General features: G+C 48.7%; 1 protein-coding gene across 3 annotated transcripts in view; it reads left to right on the top strand.

The window, feature by feature from the left end:
- CNTFR (ciliary neurotrophic factor receptor) overlaps positions 1 to 27,341 on the top strand; it is a 487,615-nt gene that overhangs the window by 100,044 nt on the left and 360,230 nt on the right. For all 3 annotated transcript variants that reach the window (XM_077281315.1, XM_077281313.1, XM_077281310.1), the window contains exon 2: positions 20,549 to 20,618. The gene's annotated coding sequence lies outside the window, so the exon portion shown is untranslated. The remainder of the gene's footprint in view (positions 1 to 20,548; positions 20,619 to 27,341) is intronic.

Below are 27,341 nucleotides of genomic sequence, written 5' to 3'. Positions count from 1 at the left end.
GAGACATGTTGTGGATGGCTTTGTCTGTCATGGTTAGGGTTTCGAACTGGAGCCTCTGGACAATAGGAAGCCAGTGAATGGATTGGCAGAGGGGAGAGGCTGGGGAATAACGGGGAGACAGGTGGATTAGTCTTGCAGCAGAGTTTAGGATGGATTGGAGGGGTGCGAGAGTGTTAGAGGGGAGGCCAGAGAGTAGGAGGTTGCAGTAGTCAAGGCGGGAGATGATAAGGGCATGCACTAGTGTTTTTGCAGTTTCTTGGTCAATGAATGTACGGATCCAGGAAATGTTTTTGAGTTGGAGTCGGCAGGAGGAGGCAAGGGCTTGGATATGTGGCTTGAAAGAGAGGGCAGAGTCGAGGCTCACCTAGAGGCATTGGGCGTGTGGTACTGGGGAAAGTGAAAATAAAATAAAAATGAGATCCCCCATGCCGGTGAAGGCCCCCTGTAATGAGATCTTCATTGAAGGTCCCCTGTAATGAGATCTCAGGTGAAGGTCCCCTGTAATGAGATCCCCGATGAAGGTCCCCTGTAATGAGTTCCCCGATGAAGGTTCCCTGTAGTGAGATCCCCCTTTAAAGTTCACTGTGATGAGATCTCAGGTGAAGGTCCCCTGTAATGAGATCTCCGTTGAAGGTCCCCTGTAATGAGATCTCAGGTGAAGGTTCTCTGTAATGAGATCCCCAGTGAAGATCCCCTGTAATGAGATCCCCAGTGTAGGTCCCCTGTAATGAGATCCCTGATGAAGGTCCCCTGCAAGAGAACCCCAGTGAAGGTTCACTGTAATGAGATCCCCGGTGAAGGTGCCCTGTAATGAGATCCCCGGTGAAGGTGCCCTGTAATGAGATCCCTGGTGAAGATCCCTTGTAATGAGATCTCAGGTGAAGGTCCCCTGTGTTGAGATCCCCGGTGAAGGTTCCCTGTAATGAGATCCCCGATGAAGGTCCCCTGTAATGAGTTCCCCAGTGAAGGTCCCTTGTAATGAGATCCCCGATGAAGGTCCCCTGTAATGAGATCCCCAGTGGAAGTTCACTGTAATGAGATCTCAGGTGAAGGTCCCATGTAATGAGATCTCACCTGGTGAAGTCGCCCTGTAATGAGACTCCCTTTGTAAGTGCCCTGTAATGAGATCTCAGGTGAATGTCTCCTGTAATGAGATCCCCGGTGAAGGTCTCCTGTAATTAGATCCCCGGTGAAGGTCCCCTGTAATGAGATCCCCGTGAAGGTGCCCTGTAATGAGATCCCCAGTGAAAGTTCACTGTAATGAGATCTCAGGTGAAGGTCCCCTGTAATGAGATCCCCGGTGAAGATCCCTTGTAATGAGATCCCAGATGAAGGTCCCCTGTAATTAGACTCCCTTTGTAGGTGCCCTATAATGAGACTCCTGGTGAAGGTGCCCTGTAACGAGACCTCAGGTGAAGGCGCCCTGTTTCCCAGTAATCGTCCACTTTTCTGCCTCCGTCTCCTCCAAGCACGACGTCGTTTACATCACAATAGAAATCTCTGTGTTTGTGGAATCTTCTCTCGGTTGATTTGTCCTCACTTTCTCCGGACGCTTGTCGTGTTTACATCAGAGTCTACAATCCAACCAATCCATCCCAACCATCGTCTCCTCTCCGTCAGAGCTCATTACCAGCGACACGACCAAAGTCACCGCCACCGGCAACGGCTGCTGCACTGAGCCACACCGCCTCCTGCATCCTGACCGCTGCTGCATGTCTCTAAGACTATTCTTATACTTAGGGGCAAAAGTAGGCAGCATGATGGCTCAGTGGTTAATGCTGTACTACATATAGGGTAGCATGGTGGCTCAGTGGCTAGAACTGTACTATATATAGAGCAGCACGGTCGCTCAGTGGCTAGCACTGTACTATATATAGGGCAGCACAGTGGCTCAGTGGTTAGCACTGTACTATACTGTATATAGGGCAGCACGGTGGCTCAGTGGTTAGAACCGTACTAAAAATATTGCTGCACATTGGACCATTGTTTAGCGCTGCAATATAAATATATATATATATATATACTGTACATATACATATATATACACATATATATATATATATATTTGTGTGTGTGTGTGTGTGTGTATATATATATATATATATATATATATATATATATATATATATATATTGCAGAGCGGTGGCTCAGTGGTTAGCACTGTTACTTTGCAGCGCGGACGTCCTTGGTTCAGATCCCACCAAGGACCAGATCTGCAATGTATGTTCTCCTTGTGTTTGGTGGATTTTCTCTGGTTTCCTCCAGAGACTGATGGGGAATGTAGATTGTGAGCCCCAATGGAGTCAGTGGTGATGATGTGTACAGCGCTGGGGAGTATGATGGCGCTATGTGAGTGTAGTAATCCTTCTAGTGGGAACCTTTCTCCTTCATTGTCAATATTTTGATGTTGGTCCCGCTTTCATTGGTTTATTGATGGGGGAATGTTTTTAGTCCCCGTGAACTTCATGCTTTTCCTATATGTAAACTTTTGGAGCCACCACTCATTTAACCCTTCCTCAGCCTCTGGGTCAGCAGAGCAGTAATATATATTACTCACAGATCACGGTGATCGGTTGCTCAATATCCAGTATTGATGGGGTAGAGATTTATAACCAGAAAGTCTCAGGGATAATAATAAAGATTTAAGACGCCTCCTCGGCAGACTCTGCGGTTCTCAGTGATTTAAAGCTACAGTACTCACCATTTCATCAGATGGAAGGAAGCAATCTAATCCCCCTCCACAGGTAGCAGTTACATATATATTAGTTCCTCCCCTGCATAGTGTATATACACTCCTCCCATGCACGGTGTATATATGCTCCACCCCTGCATAGTATATATATGCTCCTCCCCTGCATAGTGTATCTATGCTCCACCCCTGCAGTGTATATATGCTCCTCCCCTACATAATGTGTATAAGCTCCTCCCCTGCAGTGTATATAAGCTCATCCCCTGCATAGTGTGTATAAGATCCTCCCCTGCATAGTGTGTATAAGCTCCTCCCCTGCATAGTGTGTTTAAGCTCCTCCCCTGCATAGTGTGTATAAGCTCCTCCCCCGCATAGTGAATATAAGCTCCTCCCCTGCATAGTGTATATAAGCTCCACCCCTGCAGAGTGTATATAAGCTCCTCCCCTGAATAGTGTGTATAAGCTCCTCCCCTGCATAGTGTGTATAAGCTCCTCCCCTGCAGAGTGTATATAAGCTCCTCCCCTGAATAGTGTGTATAAGCTCCTCCCCTGCATAGTGTGTATAAGCTCCTCCCCTGCATAGTGTGTATAAGCTCCTCCCCTGCATAGTGTGTATAAGCTCCTCCCCTGCATAGTGTGTATAAGCTCCTCCCCTGCATAGTGTGTAAGCTCCTCCCCTGCATAGTGTGTATAAGCTCCTCCCCTGCTTAGTGTGTATAAGCTCCTCCCCTGCTTAGTGTGTATAAGCTCCTCCCCTGCTTAGTGTGTATAAGCTCCTCCCCTGCATAGTGTGTATAAGCTCTTCCCCTGCATAGTGTGTATAAGCTCCTCCCCTGCAGAGTGTATATAAGCTCTTCCCCTGCCTAGTGTGTATAAGCTCCTCCCCTGCCTAGTGTGTATAAGCTCCTCCCCTGCAGAGTGTATATAAGCTCCTCCCTTATTGTCCAGGATTAGAGAAAGACCTCTGCCTTCTTCCATACACAGTACTCCCCCTGTCTACAACTTGTGTGTGGTATTATAGCTTCTAGATCCCTCGTTTACAATCTCTGCGTCTTCAGTTGTAACAAAACAACAAGTCCGAGCATGTCCTGATAGCCTTCATGATGTGATCATTTCTAGACCTCCGCGCCTCTCTCCTGACGTTCGGATGTCGGTGACCCTTGCAGGGTTTTCTGAATGGACTTGGTCTGAAGGGTTTAGGACAAGTCGTGTTCAGTCCCAAAATCTCAGAGATGAAGAATGGGGCTCAGAGAATAAATGAGGCTATTTATAAACTGCAGCAGCGCTCGTCACCCCGGGGCACTGCGCCCACCACTCCCACCATCTCCTTCTCGTGGAATGTCCTCCCAATGGCTCCATTGTTGTTCTCCTCTACAAGGCAGATCCTCTGTAACACTGCAGTTGTAAGTTCACATCCAGAGCTGCAATCACAATTCTGCAGGCTATCACCAGCAGTCATCATTAGGGGGCAGCAGTGAGGGCCTGCACCAGACAGTGCCTTCCATAGACCAGACAGTGCCTTCCATAGATACCTCTGATGTGCGCACTACAACTCCCACAATGCAGACTGGATGCAGATGGTGAGATATGGAGACGGACGCCGGGGCAGATCCAGTAGATCTTTCTCTGCTTCCTGTTTGCTGATTGTCGGATACATTTGGTAAACAAGTAAATAACAGGCGTCTGATACAATGCAACAGAAGTGCAGCTGTCATCACACAGAGGCCACGGCGAGTTCATAGCGATCAGAGAAGTTCAGCGCTTCCCCGAATTGTCAGCACGATCCATTTCTTACTGTCGCCTTCGGGGGGCGCCGTCGCCATTTGGGCCCCTGTGCAAACATCGCAAGACAGAAGAACAGCGATAGAGAGGAGCAGAGGGGCCGACTCCTGGTGATGAGGCAGTGATAGAAAACAGGAAGCGAGCCTAATGGCTGCTCTAATTATGCCGCATCAATTATTAATCTGCTGAAATTGTTGGAAAGCGGGCACCACAATGGGAGCGGATAATGAGGCCGCGATGCCAGCGCCAGAGGACGACTCGCCATGTAATGTCATTAAATATACAAATCCCTGAACACCGGAGATGCTCAGCAGCTTAATCGGGGCAGAGCGAGGGGTGACTGAAGGGGTTAAACGGAGATTTACAGCGGGACGGCGGCGTCCGACACGGCGCAAAATGTGTGCGAATCGTGAATAATGACCCAAAGATTACTAAAGTATCTTTACTAGAAGGTTAGCTGCGAGAGATACCGGCCGGCCGGGGACCAGATCACCACCCGTCACCAGATATACACTGCCCGGGGCCCAGATCACCGCCCGTCACCAGATATACACTACCCGGGGCCCAGATCACCGCTCGTCACCAGATATACACTGCCCGGGGCCCAGATCACCGCCCGTCACCAGATATACACTGCCCGGGGCCCAGATCTCCGACCGTCACCAGATATACACTGCCCGGGGCCCAGATCACCGACCGTCACCAGATATACACTGCCCGGGGCCCAGATCACCGACCGTCACCAGATATACACTGCCCGGGGCCCAGATCACCAACCGTCACCAGATATACACTGCCCGGGGCCCAGATCACCGCCCGTCACCAGATATACACTGCCCGGGGCCCAGATCTCTGCCCGTCAAGATATATACTGCCCGGGGCCCAGATCACCGTCCGTCACCAGATATACACTGCCCGGGGCCCAGATCACCGACCGTCACCAGATATACACTGCCCGGGGCCCAGATCACCAACCGTCACCAGATATACACTGCCCGGGGCCCAGATCACCGCCTGTCACCAGATATACACTGCCCGGGGCCCAGATCACCGCCCGTCACCAGATATACACTGCCTGGGGCCCAGATCACCGCCCGTCACCAGATATACACTGCCCGGGGCCCAGATCTCTGCCCGTCAAGATATATACTGCCCGAGGCCCAGATCACCGTCCGTCACCAGATATACACTGCCCGGGGCCCAGATCTCCGCCCGCCACCAGATATATACTGCCCGGGGCCCAGATCACCGTCCGTCACCAGATATACACTGCCCGGGGCCCAGATCACCGCCCGTCACCAGATATACACTGCCCGGGGCCCAGATCACCGCCCGTCACCAGATATATACTGCCCGGGGCCCAGATCACCGTCCGTCACCAGATATACACTGCCTGGGGCCCAGATCACCGCCCGTCACCAGATATACAATGCCCGGGGCCCAGATCACCACCCGTCACCAGATATACACTGCCCGGGGCCCAGACCACCGCCCGTAACGTTATACCATATCCGCCATCTAGAACTATTAGTTACCATTTACCATCCTCTACCCCGACGACCCCAGTTCCCACTGTCACCAGTTTCTATACCCCAGTTCCCACTGTCACAAGTTCCTACACCCCAGTTCCCACTGTCACCAGTTCCTACACCCCAGTTCCCACTGTCACCGGTTCCTACACCCCAGTTCCCGCTGTCACCGATTCCTACACCCCAGTTCCCGCTGTCACCGGTTCCTACACCCCAGTTCCCGCTGTCACTGGTTCCTACACCCCAGTTCCCACTGTCACCGGTTCCTACACCCCAGTTCCCACTGTCACCGGTTCCTACACCCCAGTTCCCACTGTCACCGGTTCCTACACCCCAGTTCCCACTGTCACCGGTTCCTACACCCCAGTTCCCACTGTCACCGGTTCCTACACCCCAGTTCCCACTGTCACCGGTTCCTACACCCCAGTTCCCACTGTCACCGGTTCCTACACCCCAGTTCCCACTGTCACCGGTTCCCACACCCCAGTTCCCACTGTCACTGGTTCCTACACCCCAGTTCCCACTGTCACCGGTTCCTACACCCCAGTTCCCACTGTCACCAGTTCCTACACCCCAGTTCCCACTGTCACCAGTTTCTACACCCTATTTCTAGGATCTTCTCAGGAATTTGCCAGATCTTTTTTTTGCATCTTCGTCTCTTGGTTTCCTCCGAGTTCCTTTCATCCTTCTGTACAGGCAGTATATTGCGATGTACTATAAGCAGTGCATGGCGGTATTATTTGGGCACTAAATAGCTGTATTGTGTGGCCACTATACGGTAGTGATTTGCAGTGTTATATAGGTGGTGCATGGCGGCATCATATGTGCACTGAATAGATAAATCATGCAGGCACCCAGTTTCAGAGATATACAGTAGGATATATTGCAGTTCTATATAGGCAGTGAATGGCGGTATTACTTGTGCACTTAATAGCTGTTTTATATGGGCAAAATATGACAATGGTCTGCAGGCGGAATTCTGTAATATTATTGTATTACTGAATGGAAGTAGGCATTGTATGGCGGTATTATTTGTGTCCTGAACATCTGGTATTATATATGAGTGATAAGCCATCACGGTATTGTAGTGTTATGCTGTACGGAGTAGCGGTGTATATACAATACAGACCAAAAGTTTGGACACACCTTCTCATTTAAAGTTTTTTCTGTATTTTCATGACTATGAAAATTGTACATTCACACTGAAGGCATCAAAACTATGAATTAACACATGTGGAGTTATATACTTAACAAAAAAGTGTGAAACTCAATACTCAATACTCAAAGAAGCTTTATTGGCAGGACCAAATACACATCAGTTTTGCCAAAGCAAGTGTATAAAGGCAATAGGGATAGGGACTGTGGGGATGTTGGGTGGGAGCTGTAGGGGAGGTGGATGGGGGCCGATCCAGGGTGAGGGCTATAGTCCATGGCATAGGGGAGGTGGATGGGGGCAGATCCAGGGTGGGGGCTATAGTCCATGGCATAGGGGAGGTGGATGGGGGCAGATCAATTGTGGGGGCTATAGTCCATGGCATATCATGGCTGTCTTTCCCGCAGTCTATGACATTCGCTCACATACCGCGCTGCTATCTCCACTGCTCTCTCATCTTCTCCCAGCAGGATATATGTTTTCTCTTCCTCCTTCATGGTGATGAAGTCCGGGAAGAGATGTGAGAGTCTCCTGAAGTGAGTGTCCCTCACTGCTGAGTATTTGGAGCAGTGTAGCAGGAAGTGGGTTTCGTCCTCTATGGCCTCCTGATCACAGTGTTGGCACAGTCTTTCCTCCCTGGGCTTGTAGTTCTGCCTGTGTCGGCCACATTCGATGGCCAGACTGTGGGCACTGAGTCTATATCGGCTCAGGATCTTGCGATCTCTGGGGTCCGGGAGTTTCTCCAGATATGGGGCCAGTCTGTAGTCTCTCTGTAGACTCCGGTACATGATCAGTTTCTGTGAGTTGTTGATATCATTCTTCCAGTCACTGACATACCTCTCCTGGCCTTCTTCTGCCATCTTCCTGATTCCGGCTTTTGTCAGGTTGTTGTGATTGGTGTTCTGGTCCGGTTGGGTTTGGCTTGGCTGTTCCGAGGGTTCTGGTTTTTCTGTTTCACCTACATGTATCAGGGCTTTATGGTGATGGGAGCTTGGATTGCTCCTATGCAGGTGAGCACGGAATGACAGCGCCATCTTTAGAACTATTAGGTGTAGAGGGAATCTGCCCAGCTCGGCCCGACAAGCACTGTTGGAGGTGCTCCGGTGGACCTGGAGAAGGTGCTTGCAGAATTCCAGGTGGAATATTTCTGTTGGACTGGAATCCCACCTTGACCAGTCTGGGTAGGTGAAGACCCCAGACTTCGCTGCCATACAGGAGGATTGGGGCGATGATGGAGTCGAAGATTTTTAGCCAGACCCTCACTGGTGGCTTCAGATGGTAGAGTTTCCTTTGGATGGCATAGAAGGTTTTGCAGGTCTTGTCTTTCAGGGTCTCTATGGCTTGTTTGAAGCTCCCTGACCGGTGAATCTCTAGGCCCAGGTAGGTATATTTGTCCGTTCCTGTGAGGTCGCAGTTGTTGAGGACAAATGTTGGGTGCTGGTCTGATCTTCTCTTTCTCCTCTGGAACACCATGGTGTTGGTTTTCTTTAGGTTGACCGGTAGAGCCCAGGTGGAGCTGAATTTCTCTAGGATTTTCAGGTTGTCCTGGAGGCCTTTCTCGGTTGGTGACAGCAGCAGCAGGTCATCTGCATACAGCAGGAATTTCACCTGCGTGTCGTGGAGTGTGAGACCTGGTGCTGAGGAGGATTCCAGGGCGGTAGCCAGCTCGTTGATGTAAATGTTGAAGAGTGTTGGACTTAGGCTGCAGCCTTGTCTGACCCCGCGGTTCTGCTGGAAATAAGCCGTTCTTCTGCCGTTCACACTCACGCTGCAGCGGTTCTCAGTGTAGGAGCTTTTGATGACATCGTAGGTCTTTCCTCCTATTCCGCTCTCCAGCAGTTTCAGGAATAAGCCCGGGTGCCACACTGAATCAAAGGCCTTTTTAAAGTCCACAAAGCAGGCGTATATCTTCCCATTCTTTGTATTGTAGACGTGTCTCTGAATGAGGCTGTGCAGAGTGTAGATGTGGTCAGTGGTTCGGTGGTTCGGCATGAACCCTGCTTGGCTCTTGCTGAGGACGTTGTGCTCGGTGAGGAAGGTGAGGATCCTCTTGTTCAGGATACTGTTGAACAGTTTTCCCAGGTTGCTGCTGACACATATGCCTCTGTAGTTGGCTGGGTCATACCTGTCCCCACTCTTGTGGATGGGTGTGATGAGGCCTTGGTTCCAGGTACGAGGGAAGTAGCCAGCACTCAGCACAATATTGAAGAGTTTAACCATTGCAGCCTGTATTTCTGGTGGGCTGTACTTCAGCATTTCTGGTAGGATTCCGTCCAGGCCACTGGCTTTTCTACATCTTATGGAGGAGAGTCTCTCGGCTACTTCCTGTAGCGTTATAGGTGTATCCACCGGGTTTTGGAAGTTTTTGATTTTTTCCTCCATTGCTTTTAGTTTCGCCATTATGTTTTCCTGTTCTTGGCTTAGTTCTTCCTTTGGAATGTCTTTATAGAGGTCTCTGAAGTATTAGAGCCAGAGGTTGCCATTTTGGATATGGGTGTTGTTTTTCTTGTCTTTGGTGCCCATGTGGTTCCATAGTTCCCAGAAGGAGTTGTCCTGGAGGGCGTCTTGGAGTTGGTTAAGCTTGGTAGAGATGTAACTCTGCTTCTTCCTCCTGAGGAGGGTTTTGTACTGCCTTTGTATGGAGTCATAGGCTTCCCTCAGACCCAGGTGGTTGGGGTCTCTGTGTTTCTTGTTGGAGGCTGTTCTCAGAGTCTTCCGTACAGCTTTACATTCTTTGTCAAACCAGCCATTGACCTGTGTTTCTTTTGGTCTCTTGTAGTTGACTTTTTTAAGGTCGGACAGTCTGGCCATTGCGTGGAATATATTGTTGAGGTCCTTTGCGGCTTGGCTCACTCCCTCTGGGTTTGGCTTGTACTCGAGGTTGTAGAAGTGGTACAGCATCTGCTGTATTTCAGGTCTGCTGGAAGCTTCTTTGTACTTTAGTGCCAACATTTTTGACCATTTATAGGATGGAGGCCGCTCTGCTGTGGCTTCTGAGTGGATGGTTTCTCTGTAGATTTCATGTACAGAAGAAGTTGGCTGTGGTCTGACAGGTGCGTTTGTGGGGTGACTATGAGGGCGCTGACATCTGCCAGGTTCAGATCTGTAATGGCGTAGTCTACTACACTCCTCCCTACATGGGAGTTTAGTGTATACCTTCCTAAGGAGTCACCCTTGCTTCGTCCATTAAGGATATGAAGTCCTAAACTTCTACATACGTTCAGGAGCTTTCTGCCACTTTTGTTGACTGTACTGTCATAGCTGTTTCTCTCAGTGTGTACAGGGTCTTGGTCGTCATTCTCTGCTCCAAGTATGTAGATGTTTCCATCCGTGGTCAGGAAGTCTCTCTCTCTCCCTGTTCTTGCATTGAGGTTTCCAAAGATGAGAACTTTGCCCAGGGCCTGATAATGGGCGGCTTCTCTTTGTAAGATCTCGAAGCAGTCTGGATTGAAGTAGGGGGACTCTGGCGGTGGTATATAGGTGGCACAGAGGTGGACATCAGACTGGCAGGTGAGGATGGAGCTGCTGATTCTGATCCACATGTGGCTGCCTCCTTTCTTCACCAGTTTGATGTACGGGTGGAGCTCCTCTTTATACCAGATCAATACTCCTCCTGAGCCCCGGCCCTGTTTGGTGTTTTTATTTTTCTGGGAATGGACCGAGAATTCCTTGTATCCAATAGGCACCAGGGATTTGTTTTTGGCTCTGGTCCATGTTTCCAGGAGGATCTGAATGTCTATATTTTTCAGTCTTTGTATAAAATCAGGATCCTTTGTTTTAGATCCAAAAGTTGAGGCGTTGAGACCCTGGATATTCCAGCTGCTGATTGTAAGTGAAGACATTCTTCTGTGTATTTTGTGTGTATATACCTTGTAATGAGTATAGCTGTGTGGGACAAACTGGATTTCTGACTGTTTTATAGAAGTGCTTGGTTCCATCCAGTCACATTAGTATGCTGCACAGTGCATTGAGCAGGGTCTTTATCTCATCCCTATCTCTGCTCTGCATGTGTCTGTGCGGGCTCGGTGGTCTCCTCCGTGGAGGTCTCCTCCTCTGATGGTCTGACACTGGGTGAAACAACTGAAATTATGTGTTATATTCCAGGTTCTTCAAAGTAGCCACCTTTTGCTTTGATGACGGCTTTGCACACTCTTGGCATTCTCTTGATGAGCTTCAAGAGGTAGTCACTGGGAATGGTTTTCACTTCACAGGTGTGCCCTCTCAGGTTTAATAAGTGGGATTTCTTGCCTTATAAATGGGGTTGGGACCATCAGTTGTGTTGAGCAGAAGTCTGTTGGATACACAGCTGATAGTCCTACTGAATAGACTGTTAGAATTTGTATTATGGCAAGAAAAAAGAAGCTAAGTAAAGAAAAACGAGTGGCCATCATTACTTTAAGAAATGAAGGTCAGTCAGTCCGAAAAATTGGGAAAACTTTGAAAGTGTCCCCTAGTGCAGTGGCAAAAACCATCAAGCGCTACAAAGAAACTGGCTCACATGAGGACCACCCCAGGAAAGGAAGACCAAGAGTCACCTCTGCTTCTGAGAGTAAGTTTATCCGAGTCACCAGCCTCAGAAATCGCAGGTTAACAGCAGCTCAGATTAGAGACCAGGTCAATGCCACACAGAGTTCTAGCAGCAGACACATCTCTACAACAACTGTTAAGAGGAGACTTTGTGCAGCAGGCCTTCATGGTAAAATAGCTGCTAGGAAACCACTGCTAAGGACAGGCAACAAGCAGAAGAGACTTGTTTGGGCTAAAGAACACAAGGAATGGACATTAGACCAGTGGAAATCTGTGCTTTGGTCTGATGAGTCCAAATTTGACATCTTTGGTTCCAACCACCGTGTCTTTGTGCGACGCAGAAAAGGTGAACGGATGGACTCTACATGCCTGGTTCCCACCGTGAAGCATGGAGGAGGAGGTGTGATGGTGTGGGGGGGGCTTTGCTGGTGACACTGTTGGGGATTTATTCAAAATTGAAGGCATTCTGAACCAGCATGGCTACCACAGCATCTTGCAGCGGCATGCTATTCCATCCGGTTTGCGTTTAGTTGGAACATCATTTATTTTTCAACAGGACAATGACCCCAAACACACCTCCAGGCTGTGTAAGGGCTATGTGACCAAGAAGGAGTGTGATGGGGTGCTACGCCAGATGACCTGGCCTCCACAGTCACCAGACCTGAACCCAATCGGGATGGTTTGGGGAGAGCTGGACCGCAGAGTGAAGGCAAAAGGGTCAACAAGTGCTAAGCATCTCTGGGAACTCCTTCAAGATTGTTGGAAGACCATTCCCGGTGACTACTTCTTGAAGCTCATCAAGAGAATGCCAAGAGTGTGCAAAGCAGTAATCAAAGCAAAATGTGGCTACTTTGAAGAACCTAGAATATAAGAAGTAATTTCAGTTGTGTCACACTTTTTTGTTAAGTATATAATTCCACATGTGTTAATTCATAGTTTTGATGCCTTCAGTGTGAATGTACAATTTTCATAGTTGTGAAAATACAGAAAAATCTTTAAATGAGAGGGTGTGTCCAAACTTTTGGTCTGTACTGTAAATATATATAAGCATTGTATGACGGCATTAGTTGTGCCCTGGACAGCTGCGAATCTATGATGTGTCATATTCCTCTTGTCCTCTGATTTCCAGCGTCTTCTCCCCTTCGGCGGTATTGCACATCATGCAGCGGGGTCACAGGGCTCCTATGAAGACTTGCTGCCAGGGCTGGAGGGGTTTCTTGGAAGGTGTGTGATGTGATTGACATCTTGATGGGCATTTACAGAACTGTCCTCCTTATCTGTCCTCAGGAGGCGTCCGGCAAAGATTGTCAGCAGCCTTCAGTGAGTGCCGGGATCAGATGTCCCCGTGTGCTCGTGTCCCCATGCCCTTTTGTCCTCATGTCCCCTGGCCCTTGTGTCCTCATGCCCCTGTGTGCTCGTGTCCTCGTGCCCTTTTGTCCTCATGTCCCCTGGCCCTTGTGTCCTCATGCCCCTGTGTGCTCGTGTCCCCGTGCCCTTTTGTCCTCATGTCACCTTGCCCTTGTGTCCTCATGCCCCCGTGTGCTCGTGTCCCCGTGCCCTTTTGTCCTCATGTCCCCTTGCCCTTGTGTCCATGTGTCCTTAATGCCCCTGTGTGCTCGTGTCCCCGTGCCCTTTTGTCCTCATGTCCCCTTGCCCTTGTGTCCATGTGTCTTTATGCCCCTGTGTGCTCGTGTCCCCGTGCCCTTTTGTCCTCATGTCCCCTTGCCCTTGTGTCCTCATGCCCCTGTGTGCGCGTGTCCCCGTGCCCTTTTGTCCTCATGTCCACTTGCCCTTGTGTCCTCATGCCCCCATGTGTTCGTGTCCCCGTGCCCTTTTGTCCTCATGTCCCCTTGCCCTTGTGTCCATGTGTCCTCATGCCCCCGTGTGCTCGTGTCCCCGTGCCCTTTTGTCCTCATGTCCCCTTGCCCTTGTGTCCATGTGTCCTCATGCCCCCGTTTGCTCGTGTCCCCGTGCCCTTTTGTCCTCATGTCCCCATGTCCCCTTGCCCTTGTGTCCATGTGTCCTCATGCCCCCGTGTGCTCGTGTCCCCGTGCCTTTTTGTCCTCATGTCCCCTTGCCCTTGTGTCCTTGTGTCCTCATGCCCCCGTGTGCTCGTGTCCCTGTGCCCTTTTGTCCTCATGTCCCCTTGCCCTTGTGTCCTTATGCCCCTGAGTGCTCGTGTCCCCGTGCCCTTTTGTCCTCATGTGTCCTTGTGTCCTCATGCCCCCGTGTGCTCGTGTCCCCGTGCCCTTTTGTCCTCATGCCCCCTTGCCCTTGTGTCCTCATGCCCCCGTGTGCTCGTGTCCCCGTGCCCTTTTGTCCTCATGTCCCCTTGCCCTTGTGTCCATGTGTCCTCATGCCCCCGTGTGCTCGTGTTCCCGTGCCCTTTTGTTCTCATGTCCCCTTGCCCTTGTGTCCATGTATCCTCATGCCCCCGTGTGCTCGTGTCCCCGTGCCCTTTTGTCCTCATGTCCCCTTGCCCTTGTGTCCATGTGTCCTCATGCCCCCGTGTGCTTGTGTCCCCGTGCCCTTTTGTGCTCGTGTCCCCTTGCCCTTGTGTCCATGTGTCCTCATGCCCCCGTGTGCTTGTGTCCCCGTGCCCTTTTGTCCTCATGTCCCCTTGCCCTTGTGTCCATGTGTCCTCATGCCCCCGTGTGCTCGTGTCCCCGTGCCTTTTTGTCCTCTTGTCCCCTTGCCCTTGTGTCCATGTGTCCTCATGCCCCCGTGTGCTCGTGTCCCCGTGCCTTTTTGTCCTCATGTCCCCTTGCCCTTGTGTCCTTGTGTCCTCATGCCCCCGTGTGCTCGTGTCCCTGTGCCCTTTTGTCCTCATGTCCCCTTGCCCTTGTGTCCTTATGCCCCTGAGTGCTCGTGTCCCCGTGCCCTTTTGTCCTCATGTGTCCTTGTGTCCTCATGCCCCCGTGTGCTTGTGTCCCCGTGCCCTTTTGTGCTTGTGTCCCCTTGCCCTTGTGTCCATGTGTCCTCATGCCCCCGTGTGCTCGTGTCCCCGTGCCCTTTTGTCCTCATGTCCCCTTGCCCTTGTGTCCATGTGTCCTCATGCCCCGTGTGCTCGTGTCCCCGTGATCCAGGCGTCAGTCACTACCGCTCTCTGGGTCGGGGGAGGAGATAAAGTCTGCTCCATCTGCAGGAGCAGAACTGAACGTTGCATGGCAGATAATATGCTGCAAAAATCCCAATCCCATGAATGATGCAGGAATCACGGCCTGAGCAGCCGGCCTCAGCTTTACTGACGTCTGTGGGATTTCGCCTCCATGGTACAAACTATAGAGGAGCAGCCGGTGCCGCCCTAAGAGAGAAGGGCCCAGAACATGGGGATAGGAGGTGGAAGGGAAAAAAGTTCAAGACCCCCGGGTACAGGGGGCCAAACTGAGCCCTATAGTGGGAGGGGCCACACTGCAGAACACATGGTTCATCTCCAGCCAATCATTGTAATCTGATAATCCAGAATATGTGATCATCCCACATCTTGGGACACAATCATGCCAGAATAGAGGAATTTTATTTTAAATCGCAAATTAGCAAAATTTAAAAAAAAAAAAATTTTTTTTAAGAAAAATGTATATACTAATCTGCATGGATGACTACTTTATTATTATTGTTATTGTTCTTCTTATTATTATTTTGTATAGACTTTTCTTTATTTCTTTATTTGATTGCAAACTGTGAATCAAAGGTGACTTCATCGAGAAAAGATTAACCCTTTATATAAAAAATATATAAATTCTAACTGAGAAAAATTATTAAAATAAATAAATAAAAATAAAAATGATTAATCGATTTATTACTATATTATTACGTTTTAGATTATTACTTTTGTTTTACAAAAGTTTTTTTGTTGCCATTTTTAAATTATTAATGTGTATTATTTCTTTTTAGTTTATAATTTTTATTATTTGCCATAACTATGAATATTACTGTATTATTATTTTGAGTTATTATTTTTTTCAATTATTATTTTTTGACAAAATTAATATTATTCTTTTTAGATTACTATTTTACAATATTGTAATTACTGCATCATTGCATTATTACTATTAATGTTGTCAATATATAATAATTATTTTATTGTTGTTCATATTTATTAATATTTTTACACTTTTATAGTTAATCATTATTATTTGATTTCTCATTGACTCTCGTTTTATTTTTTTCTCAATAAAAAGATGCCCAGAGGAGATCAATGAATGATGAACCTGTGGCATTGTGGCTCGTTAATACCGCGCTCTATTTTGGTGGCAGCTTCCTATCCGCAGGTTACCCTCCATGTCAGGGGTCCATGCTTAGAGCAGATCCCCCCAGTGGGGCGGCTGTGTACATTCATGTAAGAGTTAATGAGCTGTGCAGTTATTGAGCCACTTAAGCTCTTTACACACAGGCTACATGGGTTTAGGGTTACCTGGGGCGCACACTATCTGTGCACGGAGCAAATGCTCGGATTTCCCTCTCACATCCAGATGTGGCTTTAACCTTTTAAGTGACAGATGATCTGGGCCAGACGTAGGTGCGATGGCGCTGCTCGCAGGCAGGGGGCGCTGTGCTGCACTGTGTTATAATGTTGCAGATATTTGTAAGGTTATGTAACATTTCTTACAGGAGATAGAAGAGGCTGGATCCTCAGCTCTGGATCCCAGGAGATTGTAGGATCCTCCGCTCTGGATCCCAGGAGATTGTAGGATCCTCCGCTCTGGATCCCAGGAGATTGTAGGATACTCCGCTCTGGATCCCAGGAGATTGTAGGATCCTCCGCTCTGGATCCCAGGAGATTGTAGGATCCTCCGCCCTGGATCCTAGGAGATTGTAGGATCCTCCACTCTGGATCCCAGGTGGTTGTAGGATCCTCCGCTCTGGATCCCAGGTGGTTGTAGGATCCTCCGCTCTGGATCCCAGGTGGTTGTAGGATCCTCCGCCCTGGATCCCAGGGGATTGTAGGATCCTCCGCTCTGGATCCCAGGGGGTTGTAGGATCCTCCACTCTGGATCCCAGGGGGTTGTAGGATTCTCCGCTCTGGATCCCAGGGGGTTGTAGGATCCTCTGCTCTGGATCCCAGGGGGTTGTAGGATCTTCCCCTCTGGATTATTATTATTATTATTATTATTTATTATTATAGCGCCATTTATTCCATGGCGCTTTACATGTGAGGAGGGGTATGCATAAAAAAAAGTACAATAATCTTAAACAATACAAGTCACGACTGGTACAGGAGGAGAGAGGACCCTGCCCGCGAGGGCTCACAATCTACAAGGGATGGGTGAGAATACAGTAGGTGAGGATAGAGCTGGTCGTGCAGCGGTTTGGTCGATCGGTGGTTACTGCAGGTGTAGGCTTGTCGGAAGAGGTGGGTCTTCAGGCTCTTTTTGAAGGTTTCGATGGTAGGTGAGAGTCTGATGTGTTGTATGCGATTGTGGGAAGAGGAGATAAGAGGGGAGTAGAGAAGGAGATCTTGTGAGGATCGGAGGTTGCGTGCAGGAAAGTACCGGGAGACGAGGTCACAGATGTATGGAGGAGACAGGTTGTGGATGGCTTTGTATGTCATGGTTAGGGTTTTGTACTGGAGTCTCAGTGTAATGGGGAGCCAGTGAAGGGATTGACAGAGGGGAGAGGCCGGGGAATAGCGGGGGGCAGGTGGATTAGTCGGGCAGCAGAGTTTAGAATAGATTGGAGGGGTGCGAGAGTGTTAGAAGGGAGGCCATAGAGCAGGTTCCAGTAGTCAAGGCGGGAGATGATGAGGGCATGGACTAGGGTTTTTGTAGATTCTTCGTTGAGGAATGTACGGATCCGTGAAATATTTTTGAGTTGAAGGCGGCAGGAAGTGGAAAGGACTTGGATATGCGGTTTGAAGGAGAGATCAGCGTCAAGGATTACCCCGAGGCAGCGAGCTTGTGGGACTGGGGAGAGTGGGCAGCCATGCACTGTAATGGATAGGTTTGCTGGAGGGGTCGCGTGAGATGGGGGAAAGACAATGAATTCTGTTTTGTGGTTGTAGGATCCTCCACTCTGGATCCCAAGTGGTTGTAGGATCTTCCGCTCTGGATCCCAGGAAATTGTAGGATCCTCCGCACTGGATCCCAGGGGATTGTAGGATCCTCTGCACTGGATCCCAGGGGATTGTAGGATCCTCTGCTCTGGATCCCAGGTGATTGTAGGATCCTCTGCTCTGGATCTCACGGGGTTGTAGGATCCTCCGCTCTGGATCCCAGGGGGTTGTAGGATCCTCCGCTCTGGATCTCACGGGATTGTAGGATCCTCCGCTCTGGATCCCAGGGGGTTGTAGGATCCTCCGCTCTGGATCCAATTGCATTGCATTTGGTAGCAGACCTTGTCTTCTAGCCTTGACTTCCCTCCCTCCGCAGTTTATCAGTGGCGATGTCCGTCCCAGCTATGTTGGCTGCAGTTTCTGCGTTGCGTTGCCCACGTGTTCACAGAACACTGATCCTTTTTGCTCCGGCGTGACAGTGCAGAGGACTAACACTCTGGCCGTATGAAATGAACACCTCTCAAAGCACCAGCGGCGGCGGACGTTTCAAGGGATTTTCTTGTTTTTTTTGTTTTTTTTTACAAGTTGGAAATAAATGAATTTGTATCTCTGTAAGGCTCCAATTCCCCAGATAAGTGGTTCCTATTTGTTGTATTGGAGCAGGTGCTCGGATTTAATTATTGGATTTTCCGAGAGTTTTATCTGCGGCGATGTGGCCGCTTTGTGGGAAATTAGGGGTTAACGTCGTTGAAATAGAGAAAGCTCTCTTCTCCTTATTAATAATTGTTTATTGCACTTGGTGCCGTCTGTGCCAGAAATGATTTAGGAAATAATTTTTCTGCCCGTTTGTGCTGTCTGCGCGACGTGTAAACTTAATTGGTAAACATGGTATATAATTGGATTGCGTTCACCTGCCAGGCCCGGTCCGGGGACCGTCTGCCGCCCAGGCCCTGTGCACATTAATGTAGCAGACGGGATCTGCTCCTTCCAATTAATGCCGGATTCTCACATATAAGTTTATTTTCTAATAAATGGAGAATTGCGGCCAGATGTTCCGAGAATCCGACCGCAAAATGCACAAAACTGAAAATGTGAATAGTAATGAGGCTGTTTGGCTCCAGACCCCGGTGTCTTATTGCCCCCTGAAGCTGTTCTTGGTGACCGGTCTGTCCCATTGCTGTTGGGCAGGGCAGCGCCATAGACCGGCAGCCACAATCAGCCATCTGAATGGCATAACTCCACTAGTTAGTCCTTAGGACTCTTGTATAGCTGTGCAGTTAAATTCTATTAATTGGCCCCTAATCGCCTGGTTCCAACAATTATGCAATAATAATCCTTGAGTAAATCTGAATCTGGAATTAATTAATAGTCTGTTGTTTTCATGAACCAAATGCAGTGTAAAAGTATGTTACTTTAGGCTATAACTTGGCTGGAACTGCCATGGGTTCAGGGGCTAAGGCTAGTGCCCATTGCGGTATCCTTTCCTAATGTGGGTTGCTCAGCTGTCAGCATAGTGACAACTGATAGGCTGTGTTCTGTTCATGCTGAGAAGTTATAGGCTTTGTTCACTTTAAGTCTGCCGTCACGCTAGCAGTATTTGGTCAGTATTTTACATCAGTATTTGCAAGCCAAAACCAGGAGTGGGTGATAAATGCAGAAGTGGTGCATATGTTTCTATTATACTTTTTCCTCTAATTGTTCCAGTCCTGGTTTTGGCTTACAAATACTGATGTAAAATACTGACCAAATACTGCTAGTGTGACGGCAGCCTAAGTGAGGTGACAAGTAGGTATATGAAAAAATAGTATACCATGTTAGGGCTCATGTTCTCATGTCACCCTAATATCACTCCTGACATTGCATCAGGCATGGAAATAGTTGAGAACCACATCAGGACATCATAGCACCCATCATCGATTCAGTTTATACCACCACGCAAGGACAGCAAGGTCTGGTTTTAAGGAGAGAAAGGTGCCATGAGTTTAGTGTTGGGTGTTCTCTTTATTATGGTTGTGATTCCCTTGAGTGTGACAACCTAAGGTGGGCTTCCACTATCTCAGGACATATAGCAGCCATATGGGCCAGCTGTAGGATACATAAGCCCCAGGTACTGTGTAATCCCTGCTGACATGCCTCCAATGTACAGTTTGGCACCAATTTTTGGCACAGCACCTTCTCCACCTAAATATAAGATTTTTTTTTATTTATGAATTATTTTCCCAGTTTATCTTCAGGTCCGTCCTGTTGGATGCTCATCAGGGGTCTTTATCTTACTGAGACTTTTGGTGAGATGGTTTTCATTAAAAACAATTTAATGATTTTTAAAAATGTATTCAAAACTTTTGATTCAGGACAGATCATCCTTCAGGAAGTTCAGGACAGATCGTCCTCTGTTTATTCAGGAAAGATATCTTCCAGGGATTTCAGGGCAGATCATCCTCTAGGCCATTCAGGGCAGATCATCCTCCAGGGATTTCATGAGAGATCATCCTCTAGGCCATTCAGGGCAGATCATCCTCCAGGGAGTTCAGGGCAGATCATCCTCCAGGGAGTTCAGGGCCGATCATCCTCCAGGGGATTCAGGGCAGATCATCCTCCAGGGGATTCAGGGCAGATCATCCTCTGGGGAATACAGGACAGATCATCTTTGGGTGGATTACAAAGCAGGTCATTATTAGTGTATTTCTTCCCAGTTATCAGATTGGATAAAAAACTCTATATACAGAAAGTGACTAATGCTGGGGGGTCCCTGTGACATAATGGATCTGTGAGGGCTTCGGTTCTGGTACTGATCTCTACAGAACCATGGACAGTGGTGCGATGTGACGCCGCGTCTTCTCCACCATCTAAAGCTCTGTGTCTTCTTTGGTCTTTAGGATACAAGGAACCTGAGAAAAGTCAAGAATTATCTTCACTTATGACATCACCGGAGCGTCAGACATAAAGGTAAGAACATCGGGGTCCGGATATTATTCGCTTTTATTGCCATTATTTGGAGTTACAAAGTGATGAAGCGATGAGACAGAATTGTATATCAAACCATTAGATGGATGGATAATGTTGGTTCTGCCCCCTCGGCTGTGTAGACTTTGGCTGAACTCTCGGGTGAAGTGATGACGGTGAGAAGTCAATAAGTAATTTAGTAAACAGTGGAGATGTCTGAGGTCTTTCCATCATTGTTATTGGCCTGGTCTTCCCGGGACCCTCGGTGTGGACGCTTCCAACCCATTATACTGATGAGGTGGAGGAGCCTCCTGCCTGGCAGCTGATGCAGAACATCACACCAGATCAGAGAGAGCAAAGGAGGAGAAAGAGAGAATAAGAGAGCATGAGACAGGTGGAGAGATGACAAGACCAGGAGAGAGCAAGAGAGATGAGAGAGCAAGGGAGAGGAAAAGAAAGAGAAGAAGAAAGCACGAGTGAGGACAAGAAAACAGGAGAGAGCAAGAGAGATGAGAGAGCAAGGGAGAGGAAAAGAAAGAGAAAAAGAAAGCACGAGCGAGGACAAGAAAACAGGAGAGAGCAAGAGATAGGAGAGAGCAAAGGAGGAGAGGAAAAGAAAGAGAAAAGGAAAGCAGGAGAGAGGACAAGAAACCAGGAGAGAGAGAGCAAGGTAGAGGAAAAGAAAGAGAAGAAAGCAGGAGCGAGGACAAGAAAACAGGAGAGAGCAAGAGAGATAAAAGAACAAAGGAGGAGAGGAAAAGAAAGAGAAAAGGAAAGCAGGAGAGAGGACAAGAAACAAGGAGAGAGCGATAGAGAGCAAGGGAGAGGAAAAGAAAAAGGAGAAAGCAGGAGAGAGGACAAGAAACCAGGAGAGAGCAACAGATGAGAGAGCAAAGGAGGAGAGGAAAAGAAAGAGAAATGGAAAGCAGGAGAGAGGACAAGAAAACAGGAGAGAGCGAGAGAGAGCAAGGGAGAGGAAAAGAAAGAGAAGAAAGCAGGAGAGAGGACAAGAAAACAGGAGAGAGCAAGAGAGATGAGAGCAAAGGAGGAGATGAAAAAAAAGAGAAAAGGAAAGCAGGAGAGAGGACAAAAAAACCAGGAGAGAGCGAGAGAGAGCAAGGGAGTGGAAAAGAAAGAGAAGAAAGCAGGAGAGAGGACAAGAAAACAGGAGAGAGCAAGAGAGATGAGAGCAAAGGAGGAGATGAAAAAAAAGAGAAAAGGAAAGCAGGAGAGAGGACAAGAAACCAGGAGAGAGCAAGAGAGAGAGCAAGGGAGTGGAAAAGAAAGAGAAGAAAGCAGGAGAGAGGACAAGAAAACAGGAGAGCGCAAGAGAGAAGAGAGAGCAAAGGAGACGAGGAGAAAGAGAACAAGAGAGCGCGAGACAGGTGGAGAGATGACGAGAGCAAGAGAGAGGAAAAGAAAGAGAAGAAGAAAGCAGGAGAAAGGACAAGAAACCAGGAGAGAGCGAGAGAGAGAGAGAGAGAGAACAAAGGAGAGGAAACGAAAGAGAAGAAGAAAGCAGGAGAGAGGACAAGAAAGCAAGAGAGAAGAGAGAGAGAGGAAAGGAAGAGAGGAGAAAGAGAACAAGAGAGCACGAGATAGGTGGGGAGATGACAAGAGACCAGGAGACAGCAAGAGAGAGCGAAAGGAAAAGAAAGAGGAGAAAGCAGGAGAGAGGACAAGAAAACGGGAGAGAGGAAGAGAGAGCAAGGAAGAGGAGAGAGAGAACAAGAAAGCACAAGACAGGTGGGGAGATGACAAGACCATGAGAGAGCAAGGGAGGGGAAAAGAAAGAGGAGAAGAAGAAAGCAGGAGAGAGAGAAAGAGGACAAGAAAGGAGGAGAGAGAGAGGGAGAGCAAGAAAGCGTGTGAGAGAAAAGGAGGAGAGAGATATTGGACAAAATGTCAGTATAGGGAGCAGGTGTTTTGAGCGAGGGAGAGAATATGAACACAGAAGAGAGAGATGAGAAAGAGAGGACAGGGAAGCAGGGGAGAGAAAGAATAAGAAATAGAAAGGAGACAAAAAGAACAAGAAAGAAATAATCAGGACAGGTAAGAGAGGGAGCAAAAGAGACAAGACGAGAGAGAAGAAGACAGAAGAGACCGGGAAAGAGGAGAGAAGGCAGGAGAGAATAAGAAAGAGGCGCAAAAGAGAGAAAAGGGTCAAGAAAGCAGCAGAGTAAGAGCGAGGACAAGAGAGAAAAATAGAAATCAAGAAACAAAGGGAAGAAAGAGAGAAGAGAGAGATTAGGAAACGGGAGAGAGGAGGAGAGCACGTGTTCTCCATGTCTGCTCACTCTCACAGCATTCTGCATCTTCATCCCCCTCTTCTGCGACACTAAGAATTAACTGGGTGATTGTGGAGATTTCTGGCCATTTACATGGGGCTGGTGGAGATGATCATCAGGTTTCTCTGAGATTTCTGGCCATTTACATGGGGCTGGTGGAGATGATCATCAGTTATCCCATAGACATTTCTGGCCATTTACATGGGGCTGGTGGAGATGATCATCAGGTATCCGATAGACATTTCTGGCCATTTACATGGGGCTGGTGGAGATGATCCTCAGGTTTCTCTGAGATTTCTGGCCATTTACATGGGGCTGGTGGAGATGATCATCACGTATCTCTTAGAGATTTCTGGCCATTTACATGGGGCTGGTGGAGATGATCCTCAGGTTTCTCGGAGATTTCTGGCCATTTACATGGGGCTGGTGGAGATGATCATCACGTATCTCTTAGAGATTTCTGGCCATTTACATGGGGCTGGTGGAGATGATCATCAGGTATCCCATAGACATTTCTGGCCATTTACATGGGGCTGGTGGAGATGATCATCAGGTTTCTCGGAGATTTCTGGCCATTTACATGGGGCTGGTGGAGATGATCATCAGGGTATCTGTGCATGTACCTTGCCGGTGCTGTGCTGCCTTCCTGTCGGCTCTCAGGCGGCGGCTTTGTGCGGTCCTCCTAGCAGCACACATCTCTGGTGGGTTCGGCGGGCCGGTGGGCGTCTGCGGCCCCTGATCCTCCACATATTGTGTCTGGGGGGATCTGCCGGAGTCACTGAGCAGATTGGTTCGGGGGACGGAGGGTGGAAAGTGGAATAAATGGGCTTTTAGGCCTAACCCGATTATGAGGGCAGGAGAGCGGGCGCTCGACTCGCTGCGCCATTTATCATTCTCCTAATTACCGGGACATTAAACCTTCCAGACAGGAAGGAAGGCGAGAAGCTGGAGCGGAGACATCCGGGACCGGCCATGAGGGACGAGGGAAAGAAATGTTACCAGCTCCGACCATATGGAATCTGTCAGCACCAGCCGCCATATTCCCCAAGATCCCGTCATATTCTCCTTACATGGGACTGCTGACATGGGAACACGATACAATGTATCCAGCAAACGTCACCAAAGCTAGGACTGATCACTGGGGTCATCTGCAGCCGGCCTCGTCACGGAAGGCTGTCAGTTACCAGTCATTGCATTGTCGGCACAGCAGCACAGAGCATTTTATGGTGTGTTACCTGGGAAGTCAGACTGCCGTTACGTAGTGAGAGGAGGAGGATGTTCCCGTGGCACAGAGTATTTCAGGAGATGAGGACATACAGCAGATAGTGAGGGGTGGACGGTTCCCCGCAGCGTTCTTGTATCCGTCTACAATGTATTAGTTTATCTTTCTTGCTGATTTTTACTTTTGGCCGAGGACCTTGTAAGACCCTCATGTGGTCATGGAGGATCGTGGGGGGTCTCGGGGCACAGGCGTTGGGTGGAGGAGGGGTTACAAAGGGCTGATGTTGCTCCCCTGCCGCTGACACTTGTAGTCCCTCCTCCTGATCCCCAGATTGCATTTTGATCAATTATTAATGTGTGGCTGCTTTTACATTACACTGTATGTCCATTGTATTCCATATCTTCAGTGCCTTGAAAAAGTCTTCATACCCCGAGAACTTTTCCACATTTTTCACGTTACACCCGCAAACTGAAATGTATTTTATTGGGATTTTCTGTGATATAACACAAAGTAACAAATATTTGTGATGTGTAAAGGAAATGATACGAGGTTTCCTAATTATTTTATAAAGCTAAATCTGAGAATTTGTATTGAGCCCCCTGAGTCAGTACTTTGTAGGACCACCTATCTCTGCAGTTACTGCTGCAGTCTTTTGGGGTCCGTCTCTCCAGCTCTGCACAAATAGTGATTTGGGTCTGGACGGTGACTAGACCATTCTCACATATCAATATTCTCTGATATAAACCCTCCATTGTAGCTCTGCAGGATGTTTGGGGTCACTGTCCAGTGAGAAGGTGAACCTTCGCCCCAGTCTCAAGTCTTCTGCAGCCTCTTACAGGTTTTCCTCCAGAATTGCTCTGTATTTACTGTAGCTCCATCCATCTTCCCATCACCTGTGACCAGCTTCCCTGCCCCTGCTGAAGAAAAGCCTCCCCACAGCAGGATGCTGTCACCACCATGAATGATGTTGGAGATGGTGTTTTCAGGCTGATGTGCAGGGTTAGTTTTCTATAACACATAGCGTTTTTCTTTTAGCCCAGACAATTCTCCTTTGGTCTCATATGACCAGAGCCCCTTCTTCCACATCCTCGCTGTGTCCCCTACATGCCTTTTCATGGCTTTCACAAATGTCTTTCTTCTTTCTGCTCTTCCATAAAGGGCAGATTTGCAGAGTAGGCACCTAATAGTTGTCCTGAGGGCAGATTCTCCCCCCTGAGCTTTAGATCTCAGCAGCTGTTCCAGTGCCCATCGGCCTCTTGGCTGCTTCTCTAATTAGCACTTTCCTTGCTTGGGATGCCAGTTTAGGTGGACGGCCATGTCTTGGGAGGTTTGCACTTGTGTCATACTCCTTCCATTGTTGGATGATGGATTGATGCTCCGTGAGATGTTCAGAGCTCGTGCTATTTTTTATAACCTAACCCTGCTTTATCCTTCTCCACAACTTTATCCCTGACCTGCCTGGTGAGCTCCTTGGTTTACATGATGCTGTTTGATCCCTAATGTTCTCACACAAACCTCTGAGGCCTTCACAGAACAGCTGTAGTTACACTGAGAACAAATCACACCCAGGGGGATGTAATGTACTAATTATGAGATTTCTGCAGGCGATTGGTCACTCAGGATTTTATTTAGGGGCATCAGACTACAGGGGGGCTGAATACTAATGCAAAGAACAATGTTCAGATTTATGTTTTTAAAATACTTACTTGTATACTTGTTACCTTGTGTTGTATCACAAAAAATCCCAATAAAATACATTTTAAGTTTTTGGGTGTAACGGGAAGAATGTGGAAAAGTTCAGGGGGTGTGAATACTTTTTAAGTACTCTCTTCATTTATCTATCCATCTGAGTCCCCTTCTCTGCAGTTTCCACGCTGTGTCCATGGTTGGGGAGGCCGGTTCCTCCTCCCGGCGGTTTCTCTGGCAGGCGTGGTGTTTTTGGGGAGATCTGTTGTGGTTTGTGTGAAGTCGGACTCTTCTGTGTTAGCGATTCCTTCTGTTTGTTTGTCTTGTGCGTGGAGCTGTCAGGACGCGTTAGCGTCACTTTCTGACGGAGCGGCGGCTGCGCTCGCACAGCTGGTTACAGGTCTCAGACACGAATCCCGGCCGCCCTCCAGACCGCGTCCGTCGCTCTACATTACGGATAAACGCTACCACATTCTCTTCTTTCATGTTACTCGGGCACGACGAGAATAAACCGTCACTCCCACGACGGTTCACGAGGTCACACGTAGCGAGCGGCCGAGGTGCGGGCGTGATCCGTACAGTCACAGCAGCTGTCAGATTGCAGGAACAATGGTGGAGGGGCGACACGGTAGAGGTATCCACCTGGCACCGTCTTCAGGAGGAGCTCGAATGGCGATTCTTTAAAAACTAGATTGAACTGAAATGGCGCAAAAAATCAGGGTCTTGTTGTCCGCGTGCCTCTCAGATATGTCTTCAGCTCTGCACCCATCCCCGCTCCGCCACGGCGCTCCTTCAGTGATGGTTTTACAAGTGTGGCCTGGATGCAGCGTTTTGCCCCCTGAGATTCGAGGAGTCCTGAGGCCGAGGTGCGAAATTGTAAAGTGACCGAATTTGCTTTCTCCCAGGCAGAAAGTGTATGAGCTGCCGACATCTGTAAGCCATTATAAGGGCAGAGGAACCAGCACCCGCTCCTCCGGCTTCTGGAAGTTTTCGGTCGGCAGGTCTCGGCCTCAGGGGGACGTCATATGCTCAAGGTAGAGGACAAAATGCACAATGATGTCAGTAAACATGGCATCCAATCATTTTTTTATGCTTCGAATCCAGCAGCTTGTTACACCTGCGCCAACTATTAATGGCGCGCTCCCCTGCCGAGTAACGACTCCTCCATCAGTTACAACAGCTGCATTATTGTAACAAATGTATCAACTTGTCAGATACAAAACAGAACAGCACAGGTCCAGCAATGCGACCCAGTATCTGACCAGCAAACATTGCAACACTGTAACAAATGTGACAGGCGCAGGATGACAGGCGCAGGATGACAGGCGCAGGGTGACAGGGGCAGGATGACAGGGGCAGGATGACAGGGGCAGGATGACAGGAGCAGGATGACAGGCGCAGGGTGACAGGAGCAGGATGACAGGAGCAGGATGACAGGAGCAGGATGACAGGAGCAGGATGACAGGAGCAGGATGACAGGCGCAGGATGACAGGCGCAGGGTGTCTGGCGCAGGATGACAGGGGCAGGAT

The sequence above is a fragment of the Ranitomeya variabilis genome, chromosome 1 (assembly GCF_051348905.1).
Source record: "Ranitomeya variabilis isolate aRanVar5 chromosome 1, aRanVar5.hap1, whole genome shotgun sequence".
Taxonomy (NCBI): Eukaryota; Metazoa; Chordata; class Amphibia; order Anura; family Dendrobatidae; genus Ranitomeya; species Ranitomeya variabilis.
Note: the sequence above shows the minus strand (reverse complement) of the source record. Positions and strands in the feature narration are given on the sequence as shown.